The following is a 12,122-nucleotide window of genomic DNA, read 5'->3' on the forward strand; positions in this document are numbered from 1 at the left end:
TGAAAAGAACAATAAAAGAAAGTTATTGAAGAGAACCAGATTGTTGACAGCTGTTATCATAAAATACTACAGCTGTTCGTGTCACTGCAGCTAGTGACCAGCTGCACTTTTGCAAAGACTGTAACACAGTATGGCCATCGTAATCTACATCAAACCAACACTTGGCAAGCATGATGGAAAAGAGACTAAAAAATTATTTAAAATCTGTTTGATTTTTTTTTTTTTTTAATTTCTGTTCATGGGTTGCTTTTTGTGTTCGGGGGGATAGGAAGGGATTTTGCGTGAACAGTTCTGCATTCAAATTGCCAATTATGTTAATCTACTTAAAAAATGATGGTAAATAAATGGTATTATATTATTAAAATTGTCTTTTCCAGTAATAAAGGCAGAATTCAGCCAAGAAATACCAAATTTGTTATTGAAAAGAAGTGTGCTGAGTAAAACTATCTGAAGTCCAAAGTGGCTGATGAAACATCTTTTCTCTGGAGCCAACAACAGGGTGAGCTTCCCTATCTAGAAGATTTTAATTGTTTTGTTTACTGCACTATATGTGAACCAAAGCAGATTTTTCATAAGGACTCAAATACAAAAGCAAATAAAAGGTTAAAATAGAAAAAACCCACCTATATAGACACAGAAAGAATTTTCAGATACAGCTCTCTCCTGGAGCATTACTCCTTGACGGATGAAGAAAAAGCGAAGGCAAAGCATATATTCCTACATCAAGACTCCACAGTACCTGGAACATACTATTACAACGTTATATGTTCCCCTCCAGCCATGTGCCTTCCCCTCAAAACTCACTCATACAGAACTATAGACCAGAAAGAAGTCACACGCTCCTGCACTGCTTTTTTTCCCCCTAGTTACCAAGGAAAACACTAATTTATTAAGAAAACCAGCATTCATGTTACCAGTTTCTCCACTTCAGGACAGAAAAGCACTTCCAGGAGGATTCCAGACACTTCAGAAAGACTACCACCTAATCATACACAGCATACGCCCATTTTCATAGGAACCAGTCTGGGACTCAGTAACAAGTAACAAATACAGCCACAGCAAATGAACAATAAAAACGAAGCATCCCTATCCACAGAAAGGGAGAAATAATTGTTAAACACGTACTCATAACCAAACACAGCAACGGAAGACATGTCAGAAGCTAGGCCTCTTTTTCTCGCTTTGGGCCATCTATCTAGACTGCAAAGGATTTCTTTCCAAACAACGCTTACTTCAAAACATGAACAACTCAGGAACTTTGCTTTACGCGGCCACACAATTACTGAGCGGTCACTATCGGCAAGTTAAAAAAAAAAAAAAAAATTTAAAAGTCACACAAGCTACCTTCAAAGACACTCACAAAAGCTTAAATTAAAAATTAAAATCTAATCACACACTAAATTAGGCCAAAAACCTGTAGCTTGGACTCTATTAATTAAGCCTATTGAACAATGGCCAGAATAAGTGTTAAAGACTGTCTGCAGCATCACATCTACGTAACCCATTATTAACACGTTATTTCCACCATTCCAATCAGAAGTTCAAAGTGCACTTCCTTTCTTGTGACAACACTGTGCAGCCTTGATATTTCTGTATAATTAGCAAGTATCAGAGCCAACGTTAGAGCAGAATTTGCTCCATAGCAGGTTAGTTATGCTTTTTTGCTCCACTCCATCTGGTTTATATTGTGCAACAGTCAGGACGACTCAAGGAAAGTATTTTTTGGCCCATGCAAATCCAATGCAATAAAATGCCTAAGCTGCATGCCTCTAAAAGATGAGATGGAGAAAAATAATATGGTGTAGAATACCCGTATTGTTACACCAATACCTGTCTCCACCAGTACATGTTTAATCTCTTTACAGCACTTCTCAATTTTGAAAGCCCTGTAATGCACCAGACTTCAATTATTTTATTAAGCCATATATACCTACCCGAAAGATGAAAAAATAGCTATTACTATTGGAAGACTTAATACAACCACATTTTAGCATAGTTTTTCCTTTCTTTACCACACAGATTTTGCAGAATCTCTACACAGACTAGGTTCTGCACCTTTTATGCTTAGAGTTCAAGATAGGGGTTTTAAAGCTCACTCATCCGTGGTGAACTGCAGGGGGTTTTTTCAAGTATTACCAACTCACCAAATCCTGCCTTCCACTGCTAACTAACTTCCGTGTCTGGTTGCAAAGACACCAAAGCACGAGTGCTTATACTGCCTCTCCAAGTTAAGGAAAACACACCACTGTCTATGCTAGCCCTCTGAGCTTTCTGCAAACCACACAAGTTAAAACTAACAGTCACGCTGTGAGTTTTCAACGTTACTGCTAAGCAACCTGCCAGCAGCAGCTGAACTGCAAAACAGAGACATCCTTCTGTGACAAGTTGGGTAGAGTCTGAGCAACACACCAATAGTGGAGCTACTCACTGAAAAGAAAGCTACAGTCAGCAGCTGGCTACAGAACTACAACAGAAGCCCGAGGAAGGGGCCGAATATACTTGCCCTATTCTCACGTGCTTCCCCAGGCACCTACAGATGTCCATAGATGCACCAAAGGAAAGACACCGTGTTCAGTGAACCTCTTGCATTAGGTACACACACCCAAATCGCAACTACAAGGCAGCACTTACGCTGCTCAACATACTGAGCAATAAGTATGAGAGCAATAAGAAGAAAAAAGTTTGTAGAAATGTAGGAAAGGAATAGGCAGGAAAAGAAAGGACATATTGAAACACAGAGCCAACTCACCAGAAACAAAGGGAAGCTGCAACAGAAGTTGAGTACAACACAGCTTTATTTCTAAGTAGAAAGAAGTTTGAGTAACTTTCTTAGTCCTGAAGGAGAACAAGAACTTAAAGACCAGGTGAAGACTGCATCATACCTTTAACAAAAAAGCAAGAAATTTCAATTAATGCATATGTCAAGTCAGCATCTGCTGCAACAGTATGTTGTCCTGCGCCTCGATCCCGCAGGCTTCTGAAGGTACAGGTTATTGTACTTGCAGCCAACAGACCAAAGTACTGCTCCTCCACAGGATCACAAAACCCAGAGAGTAAAGGTGAATTATCTGATTTGCATCATAACCTAGGTACCATCTTAAGGAGAGCACAAAAGTAAATCAAAAGAAGTACTCCTCAAACGGTAACTGCATCCTCTAGGTTCACACACGTTTCCTTTAGCTCCGCAGAACAGAGTTTTGCCAACTTCAACACGAGTTAATCTGCTTCTGAAAACTTAACAATACACAGACTTGAATTTCTTGTACACACTGCTCATTGCACAACAGCGTCAGATCCAAAAATGTCACTCCAACCACCAAATGTAATTGTGCACTAGCCGCGTAACAGAGGCAGGAGAAGACCCGGACCTTGGAAGCGTTAGGGGCTCCGAAGCCTTTTTCCCCTTCTCTCAAAAGCATGTTTCATTTTTGATTCAAATCAGTTTAAGCACGGTTCAGGCAATTCAACAAGCAAAGCAAAACGAGTGTGAGATGAAGTCCTCACCTGTGGAAATACCCCACGTCTCAGTATATTTGAGTCTTTTAAGCGTGAGAAGACAAAACAAAAACCCCCCAGCAACCCCCTGAAGAGGCAGCCCTCAGCCACAAGCGATCTGCATGAAGCTGCTGGAACCGTAACCTCCCCAAACCCACCCGCCATTGCACAACGGGGCCCAGCCAGGGTTTTCACCACTCAGCCCAGAATTGGTGTTAGGAGGAGACATCTCCTGTCACGCACCGGCAAACGGAAGGGTGTAAAAAAATGCCAAACACAATAAAAACAAGCAAAACCCACACACACACAAACAGAAGAGAGAGTTTAGCATATGGATGTAGGCTCTGGATTAAAGACATTTCCTTTCCAAGTAAGGTTTTATATGATATTCTAACCTAAAAAAATAAAAAGTTGTCTTCACAGGTTATATCTCACCAACATCAGATTATCTGCTTTTCCTCTCTAAAATAGCAAGGCTCTCCAAGTACTTGCACAGGTGCTTACACGATGCCTTTTTATTTTTCAATTACTCCTTATCCACTTAACACTGCAAGCCTATTTCAGTGTTCATCTCGAGAATGGTACAAATCACGTCCTACGGGAAAGAAACAACAAAATAATCTTTTCCCATCTCTATTATTACCACCAATTATTGTCTTACTGGATTTCCTTACAGCGTACACAAAGGCAGTGTGAAGTGCCTATGGTACAGCAAATAATAATCCTATTAAGAATCAGTTTACTGTGTACGACTCTCTTCGGCTGCTATTTTAAGAAAGACTTTAATATTTAAAAAGGGCTGAACCAGTTAAATCTTCCCGTCTCGTCTCCAACGAAGCACTGACGTTGTGAGACAACCGTTACCAGGGGAGAGGGACACCTAAGCAGCATGTGCGTTCTGTCTTTTTATCCAACAGTTTAACTCAGTTTAACAAAGGCGATTTCTGTTTTAGCCGCACTATACAAATATCTAACCGTACACACTGCTAAGTTTTCTCAGAAACGGTAGATTCAGATGTTTGAGACGCTCCAGGTGAGCAGATGCTGCAATGCAGCGCCGGGCCGGCAGGCGAGGGAAAACGCAAACCCTTCCCCGGGGCCCGGCGCAAGCCCCCGGGCCGAGCCTGACGCTTCCAGCGGCCGCGCCGCCGGCAGCCCCGCGGCACCTGCCCGGGGCGGGGAAGGGGGGGGCGGACGCGACCCCCGCCGGGGCCACGGCGGGACGACCCGGCCGAAGGGCCGGCGGGGGGGGCGGGGGGCGCGGCACCCACCTTTCACCACCCTGTCCGCCGTCGACGACTCAGGATCAACGGCCTCACGCTCCGACGTGGCCGGCGGCCGGGAAGGCGGCGGGGCCCCCCCCGCTCGGGCAGGGCAGGCGCGGGCTGAGGCGGCGGCCGCCGCTGCGGTCGGGGTTCCGGCTCCTCCGCCGCGGCCGAAGCTGCCGCGTCCCACCGCCGCTCGCGGGCTCGGCCGGGCTCTGCCGCTCAGTGCCTTCCTCCTTCGCCGTCCTCCTGCCCGCCCGGTTCGCCACTGCTCAGTCACGCTCCGGGCCGCTTCGGACGGCGGCTCTTCCCCCGCCCCGCGGGGTCTCCGCCCTCACGCGCACCGACACCGGCCCGCGGCGCTGCTCACGCTCCGCGGCGCGGCACCCCCCGGCTCCCGCCCCCCCGCGCCGCCATTGGCTGCCGCCAGCTGCCAATCGCTGCCAGGTAGCCCCGCCCGGGGCACCGCCTGCGCCCGCCCGCGCCGTGGGGAGCGGCGGGGCCGCAGCGCGGGCGCTTCCCCGCGGGGCCGCGGCTCGGCGGGCGCGGAGGGGCCGCGGGGCCGCAGGCGGAGCGGGGGAGCCCGCGAGGGGCCGCGGGGGCGGCCGCCACTTGTCACTCGCTCACTGCGTGCCGGGCCCGCCCGCGCTGGTGCGGGGCGGGGGGGCGCGGGCAGCCGCCGAGCCCCGGCGGCTCCAGCCGCCGACCCCGAGGGGGTGCCTGCCCCAAGGGGGTGCCTGCCCCCGGGGAGCGTCCCCGGCGCGGTCCCACGCGGGCACAGGCACAGCCGGGGCCGGCCTGCGCGAAAGTGAAACTGCTGGAGCGACGTCCTTCAGTATGGGGGTTTGCTCCGAAAGGGCCCGAACCAGGGAATTTCTGATTCAGACTAAACTGTGACGCAGGAAAGTTTGGCTCGTGGTTGTTTCCCAAGGGCTCCTCAACTCGGTCTCTTTGTCTGTCCAGGCAAAAGTAAAACGCTCCCTCTAGGACTCACTGGTAGCGGCTTTCAGTGGGCGCTTGGGCAAACTGCGATAAGGGGCAACTGAACCAAAGGACCCAGAGATACCATCTAGGGAGGGTGAGCTCGCGGAGTTAGGAAGAAGACACCTGGACTTCACCTCCCAGAGCATGCTCTGGAAAGAGCGGACACCGTGAAGAAGACCACGTACTTCTTCCCTCCACCACCAAAGACCCTCACCCTATTTTCACTACGCATGCTCGGACTATGTAAATAAATTCTGGGAACTCATTATCATAAGACACCCCTTTCCAGGAAATCTAATGGATATGTATGATTTGTGTGTATGTAACCTCATGTCCCTTGCTAGTTCGGGGGAGCCCTTATGGTGCAGAATCCCCAGGGCGACCCCATCGCTGCTAATAAAGAATTCCTGCTGAACAGTTCGATTGCATTCTGACTGTTGAGTGAATTTCTTCATCTCAGCTAATCCATCCCTCCGGGACGAGACTCTCCGTTACAGATAAAACTAAAAATACATCCGTCGCCCCAAGCGTGCCCCTCGCCCGGCGCACCTGGCGCAGGGCAACTTGCCGAAGGGGCTGGCGCGGGTTGCAGGGCTTGGCCTTGCTGCTGGGGCCCGTCCAGCCCCGCCGGCTCCGCAAACTGCCCGGCGAGGACAAACGCAATGGCCGAACGCGGGGTGTGAAGTGTTCGTCATCCCCGGTTGGAAGACCACAACTCTTACTTCATGTCTTCTGGGGCACTGGAAAGTAATTTACATCTGTGACAGTGGCCCCCATGGCTCCAGACAACATAAATGTTGTCTACGGCTTGTTTATACACGTAGGTGTTCAGGAGGAGCTATTCCTGACTGATTTCCAGAATAAGGCTGAGCTGTTCTGGCTTAGTTTAACACTGTGAGTTTTAATCAAAGAGGAAAATAGTGCTCACCTATTCTGGAAGAGGGATGTTTGCAGAGTGGTTGTTGAATAGCTTCTGCGTAGATGAGCCAAGAATCACCAGACACCTAACCCGGCTGCCCATGTCCCTCCAGGGCGATGTACAAGCTGCTTGCTTAGCAGATACTATTGCTTAGAAAGCCACAAAGAGTCTGGGCAGAAGAAACCCTACATCTTCATGCTCACTGCCGGGAAGCGCTGCTTGGTGGCACTCGGTGCTTGGACACAGGAGAAGCAGCATGTTAGGAAAGCAGGATGGCCAGTCAGTTCAGGTATGGCCAACACCTGATGGGCCACAACTTCAGGAGACGCAGAGGACCAGTTTGGATCCGTTCTTCTGTGACTGCGGGCTGATGGCATGAGTCATCTGGATTCTTCTTGATAGGCTGCAGTAACGGAGACACCGGGTCCCTCCAGCTTACACTTGCTCCCCCGTTAGTCACAGGACAAGACTTCAGCTCTGATTTCTTAACAAGAAAGTATGATTATTGTTGCTGCTATATAAGGACATTCAGTGTCACAACTCCTGCATGTTTTATTAATTCTGAAAGCTATCGACAACTGTTTTTTAAACAGTTTTCCTTTGCTTCTAAGTTTTCAATGATGCCATCCAGGCTAGGTAAAGTTCCTTCATTTTATCTTCTGGAGGGTCTTGATTATGCATCTGTTGAATGCATTTAGTCTTCCTTTCCAAGGTAGAATCCCCATTTCAGGTAATTTCTTCTAAAGAATGGTTTTCAGGCAAGCTGTCGTAAGACAAAGGAGAGTACCACTGCCAAATACCATGTATCGTACCACTTCTGCAAGGTGTGATACAGCCAAGATTCAGATCACAAGTATAAGACTTCATGACTACTCCATCATGGTGTGGTGCAATCCTAACCCCACGACTTGTTTCGGGAGCATTTGCAAAAGCCTCATCTTTGCTGTGAGGGAGGGAAAGGAAGACAGAGAAATCACCGAACATCATCTTTATTCTCCCATAATGGTGACAGACTAGAAAAATTCTGTATTTCAGATCTATGTTAGTAGTAAAGGTTGTATAACTATTCCTTATTACTGAAATCTGTCCTTTCCCCCCCAGCTACACAGGTGGTCCTTCAGTTTTTTCTCACAAAGATCTCCTTCACCATGCATAGATGGATTTCTTTTTCATGGGAGCAGAGTCCTATTAGATTCCTTCTCCTCATTTAACAGTAGGAGGAGAACATGAAGGTCACATCTTTGAATGGAAAGAACACAGTCCGTGGGTTCTGGGAAAATTCTGACACACTTGACCTCTTGCACCGCCAGTCCCTAGTAGCATCGTTAGTCATTTCATCCCCTAGTAGACTAGAAGCCCAGCATGATACACTGGAGGCTCTGATCTTCTGAAGAGCAGTCACTTCTGATCGCAGATTTCAGAGACAACATCTGTGAGAGCTGGGGGAGAGAGAACTTTTTCAAGTCTGCAGTAAGTCAGTCCCCACCTCTTTGCCTCAGACGAGCGATTCTTTTCCATTTTAGCTGAGACATGACGATTCTTTTAAGCACACAGCAACTTCAGAAAGCAGCAGCATCCAGCTAGAGTGGAAGGAGGAATAAATGCCCATACAATGAGAAAGCCAGAGTTTCGTAAAGACATACAGACTAATGGATTCCAAACTTTGTCATAGGTCCCATGAAAAATTAGCAATTGAGTTGCCTGGACTTCATTTCAGCAGCAAGATGAAGATTGTCTTCTACAAATGTAACCATATGTTGCACACCGACTCAACCAATTAAGATACTCTTTTACACTCTTGATTGTAAGAGAGAGAGTTTAAAATTTTAATCATTATTATTAGAGAAAAACTGTTCTAGCTACAAGGAGTCTGTCCTTCACGCATTAGCTTTTAGCCCCTGGAAGTTCTGGCTGCACATGTAACAAATGCCAGTTTGACAGTATCTTGGAAGTAAAGGGGAGTTAGAGAGTGCTCTTGGGCATTAAGAAGGCTGCATAGAAAATATGTGCAACGAGGTTAGCTGGATATTGGTGCTGCCTTAACTGATTATTTTCCTGATTTTTCTTTTAAGACAGACTTGTAATTGTTTGTTTACTTCCCTTCAGTATAAAAATTAATGGGGATTCTTAACATCTGTGTATCTAAGGCTATTGCCTAGGCCATAATCTCTATAACACAGTTGTCTACAAGATTAAAACCACTACGTACTAGTCTATGTTGACAGTGCGTCTTCAGGAGATGCTCCACAGTGGAATCAATGTTCTGTTACAGCCCACACACACAGCACTGACTACAAGCACCTAAAACTTCCAAAACAACTACGTTTGTCTACACCTGACCAAAAAAGAGGCAGTGAGGCTGTGCAGGGCAGAAATCAGGAGGTCTAAAGCCCAGCTGGAAATTACCCTGGCTTCAGCAATCAAGGACAACAAGAAATGTTTCTATGTCAGTAGCAAAAGAAAGACCAGGGAGAGTCTCCATCCCCTGCCAGACGCATGAGGAAACGTGGTAACCAGTGATGAGGAGAAGGCTGAGGTGCTTAATGCCTTCTTTGCCTCAGTCTTTTAATAGCAAGAGCAGTTGTACTGAGGGAATCCAGCCTCCTCAGGCAGAGGACAGAGACTGGGAGAACGACCCCCCCGCAATCCAGGAGGAGACAGTCAGTGACCTGCTGCATCACACAGACACACACAAGTCTGTGGGACCGGATGGGATACACCCGAGGGTGCTGAAGGAGCTGGCTGGGGTGCTCACCAAGCCGCTTTCCATCATTTCCCAGCAGTCCTGGCTGAGCGGGGAGGTCCCGACAGATTGGAAACTGGCCAATGTGATGCCCAGAGATAAGAAGGGTTGGAAGGATGATCCGGGAAATTACAGGCCTGTCAGCTTGACGTCGGTGCCTGGGAAGCTGATGGAGCAGCTCATCCTCAGTACCATCACACAACATGTGCAGGACAACCAGATGGTCAGACCCAGTCAGCGGGTTTAGGAAAGGCAGGTCCTGCCTGACAAACCTGATCTCCTTCTATAAAAGGGCGACCTGCTCATTGGATGAGGGAAAGGCTGTGGGTGTTGTCTACCTCAACTTCAGTGAGGCCTTTGACACCGTTTCCCACAGCATTCTCCTGGCGAAACTGGCTGCTCGAGGCTTGGATGGGCACACACTTTGCTGAGTAAAAAACTGGCCAATGGCCGGGCCCAGAGAGTTGTGGGGAACGGAGTTAAATCCGGTTGGCGGCCGGTCATGAGTGGTGTCCCCCAGGGCTGGGTTTTGGGGCCACTCCTGTTTAACATCTTTATTGATGGTCTGGACGAGGGGATCGAGTGCCCCCTCAGTCAGTTTGCAGATGACACCCAGTTGGGTGAGAGTGTTGATCTCTCGAGGGTAGGGAGGCTCTGCAGAGAGACCTGGCCAGGCTGGAGCGATGGGCTGAGCCCAACGGGAGGAGTTTCAATAAGGCCAAATGCCGGGTGCTGCACTTGGGCCACAACAACCCCCAGCAGGGCTACAGGCTTGGGGAGGAGTGGCTGGAGAGCTGCCAGTCAGAGAGGGACCTGGGGGTGTTGATTGACAGCCGGCTGAACAGGAGCCAGCACTGTGCCCAGGTGGCCAAGAGGGCCAATGGCATCCTGGCTTGTATCAGAAATAGTGTGGCCAGCAGGGACAGGGAAGTGATCTTGCCCCTGTACTCGGCACTGGTGAGGCCGCACCTCGATTACTGTGTTCAGTTTTGGGCCCCTCACTCCAAAAAGGCCATTGAATTACTTGAGCGTGTCCAGAGAAGGGCAACGGAGCTGGTGCAGGGTCTGGAGCACAGGTCTGATGGGGAGCGGCTGAGGGAACTGGGGGGGTTTAGTCTGGAGAAGAGGAGGCTGAGGGGAGACCTCATGGCCCTCTCCAACTCCCTGAAAGGAGGGTGCAAAGAGCTGGGGATGAGCCTCTTTAACCAAGTAATGAGTGATAGGACAAGAGGGAATGGCCTCAAGTTGCGCCAGGGAAGGTTTAGACTAGATATTAGGAAGCATTTCTTTACAGAACGGGTAGTCAGGCATTGGAATGGGCTGCCCAGGGAGGTGGTGGAGTCCCCATCCCTGGAGGGGTTGAAGAGTCAGGTTGACCCAGCGCTGAGGGATCTGGTGTAGTTGGGAACTGTCAATGTTAGGCTGATGGTTGGACTAGATGATCTTCAAGGTCTTTTCCAACCTAGAAGATTCTGTGATTCTGTGATTCTGTGAACTTGTGCGGGACCGAAGGCAGCGCTGTGAAGCTGCAGCACAAACCCTCAGTCACTCTGCACCCGCAGCGTCCGTGGAGCTGAGTTTGGACTCGGAGCTGCTGATGCTGCATGTCCCTGGCGGTGTCGTTCCCGTGGAGCTTTTCTTGGGAGAAAAAGTCCCCAGCACTTGGGAGAGGCCCCGGCCTGGCCGCTCTCCAGCAGGGCCCTGCAGATCCAGCGTCGCAGTAGCCGGCGGTGTGCAGGGGGCACTGGCTGGGCTGGTGTGGGGGTCTATCGCAGGGTACCCCAGCTGAGGAGGAGCCGTTTGCTTTCCTGTGCTGTGAACACACAGATCCCTTGTTTTGTCACCTGCGCTTGGTGATTCTTGAGGAAACTCTCCATGGGCTGGAAAGTGAGACAGGGGGAAATTTTGAGTTCATTGTTGTTGTTCTTCACTGTTCCACCTGGGGTTTATAGCACTTTCTTTCCTGTTTTTCAGTGGTGGCTTGGATGTGGTGGTGGTGGTGTTGTTCGTGATGTTGATTTTGTTCCCCACCCCTCTCCCTTCCAGGAGAAACCCCTCCAGGCTGTCCCTCTGTGCCGCAGGCCGTGGCACCGCGCAAGGATGTGATGAGCAACCAGGGCCCCGTTCCTTTTGGAGAACTGCGTGGCCTGTACAGCTGCGTTTGGGACGAGGAGAGGTGAGGAGGGAAGGGTCGACTTCTTTCAGGCCAGCTGTGCTTTTCTGAGGAGTCCCAGCCCTCGCTCTGCGTGCAGAGCTGGGGCTTGGTTGCGCGTTCGCCAGCCCCTTCTCTCTTGCCCTGCGCTCCCCCGTGACATCCCCGCGGGAGCTGCTCTGTGAGTTTCCCTGGTCCGCGGTGGGTGTTGGCACGTGTCACCTGAGCGTAAAGCTGGAGAGGGGCGGTTTAGGTCCAGACTTACCCTGGAGAGCTGGGGAGCAAACCCTGTGTTGCTCCTTTCCCTGCCGGGAGGCTGCAGCTGTATTTCCGCGGGGCTGCCTTGGTAGGACGTGGTGCTGAGCCTGGGCACAGCCCTGCCCTGTGCTGACTCGGCCCGGGAGCCACCGCGAGCGGCAGCATCGGGTTTAGGGGCGCAGGTTGCCCAACGTAGCCCCCAGCAACTGGATTCCAGTTCCAGGAGGTGAAAAATGTCAGTAACTGCTGATGTCTGAGTGTCCCCAAGGAACTGGAGGCCCTCGGCTTATGGTGCTGGTTGCTGCG

General features: G+C 49.8%; 1 protein-coding gene across 1 annotated transcript in view; it reads right to left on the bottom strand.

Annotated features, from left to right (window-relative positions):
• The window catches only part of LOC141917003 (uncharacterized), a 45,095-nt gene extending 39,999 nt beyond the window's left edge, over positions 1 to 5,096 (bottom strand). Inside the window, exon 1 of the mRNA XM_074810010.1 lies at positions 4,767 to 5,096. The gene's annotated coding sequence lies outside the window, so the exon portion shown is untranslated. The remainder of the gene's footprint in view (positions 1 to 4,766) is intronic.
• Between the last annotated feature and the right edge of the window lie 7,026 nt (positions 5,097 to 12,122).

The sequence above is a fragment of the Strix aluco genome, chromosome 33, assembly GCF_031877795.1.
Source record: "Strix aluco isolate bStrAlu1 chromosome 33, bStrAlu1.hap1, whole genome shotgun sequence".
Classification (NCBI taxonomy): domain Eukaryota; kingdom Metazoa; phylum Chordata; class Aves; order Strigiformes; family Strigidae; genus Strix; species Strix aluco.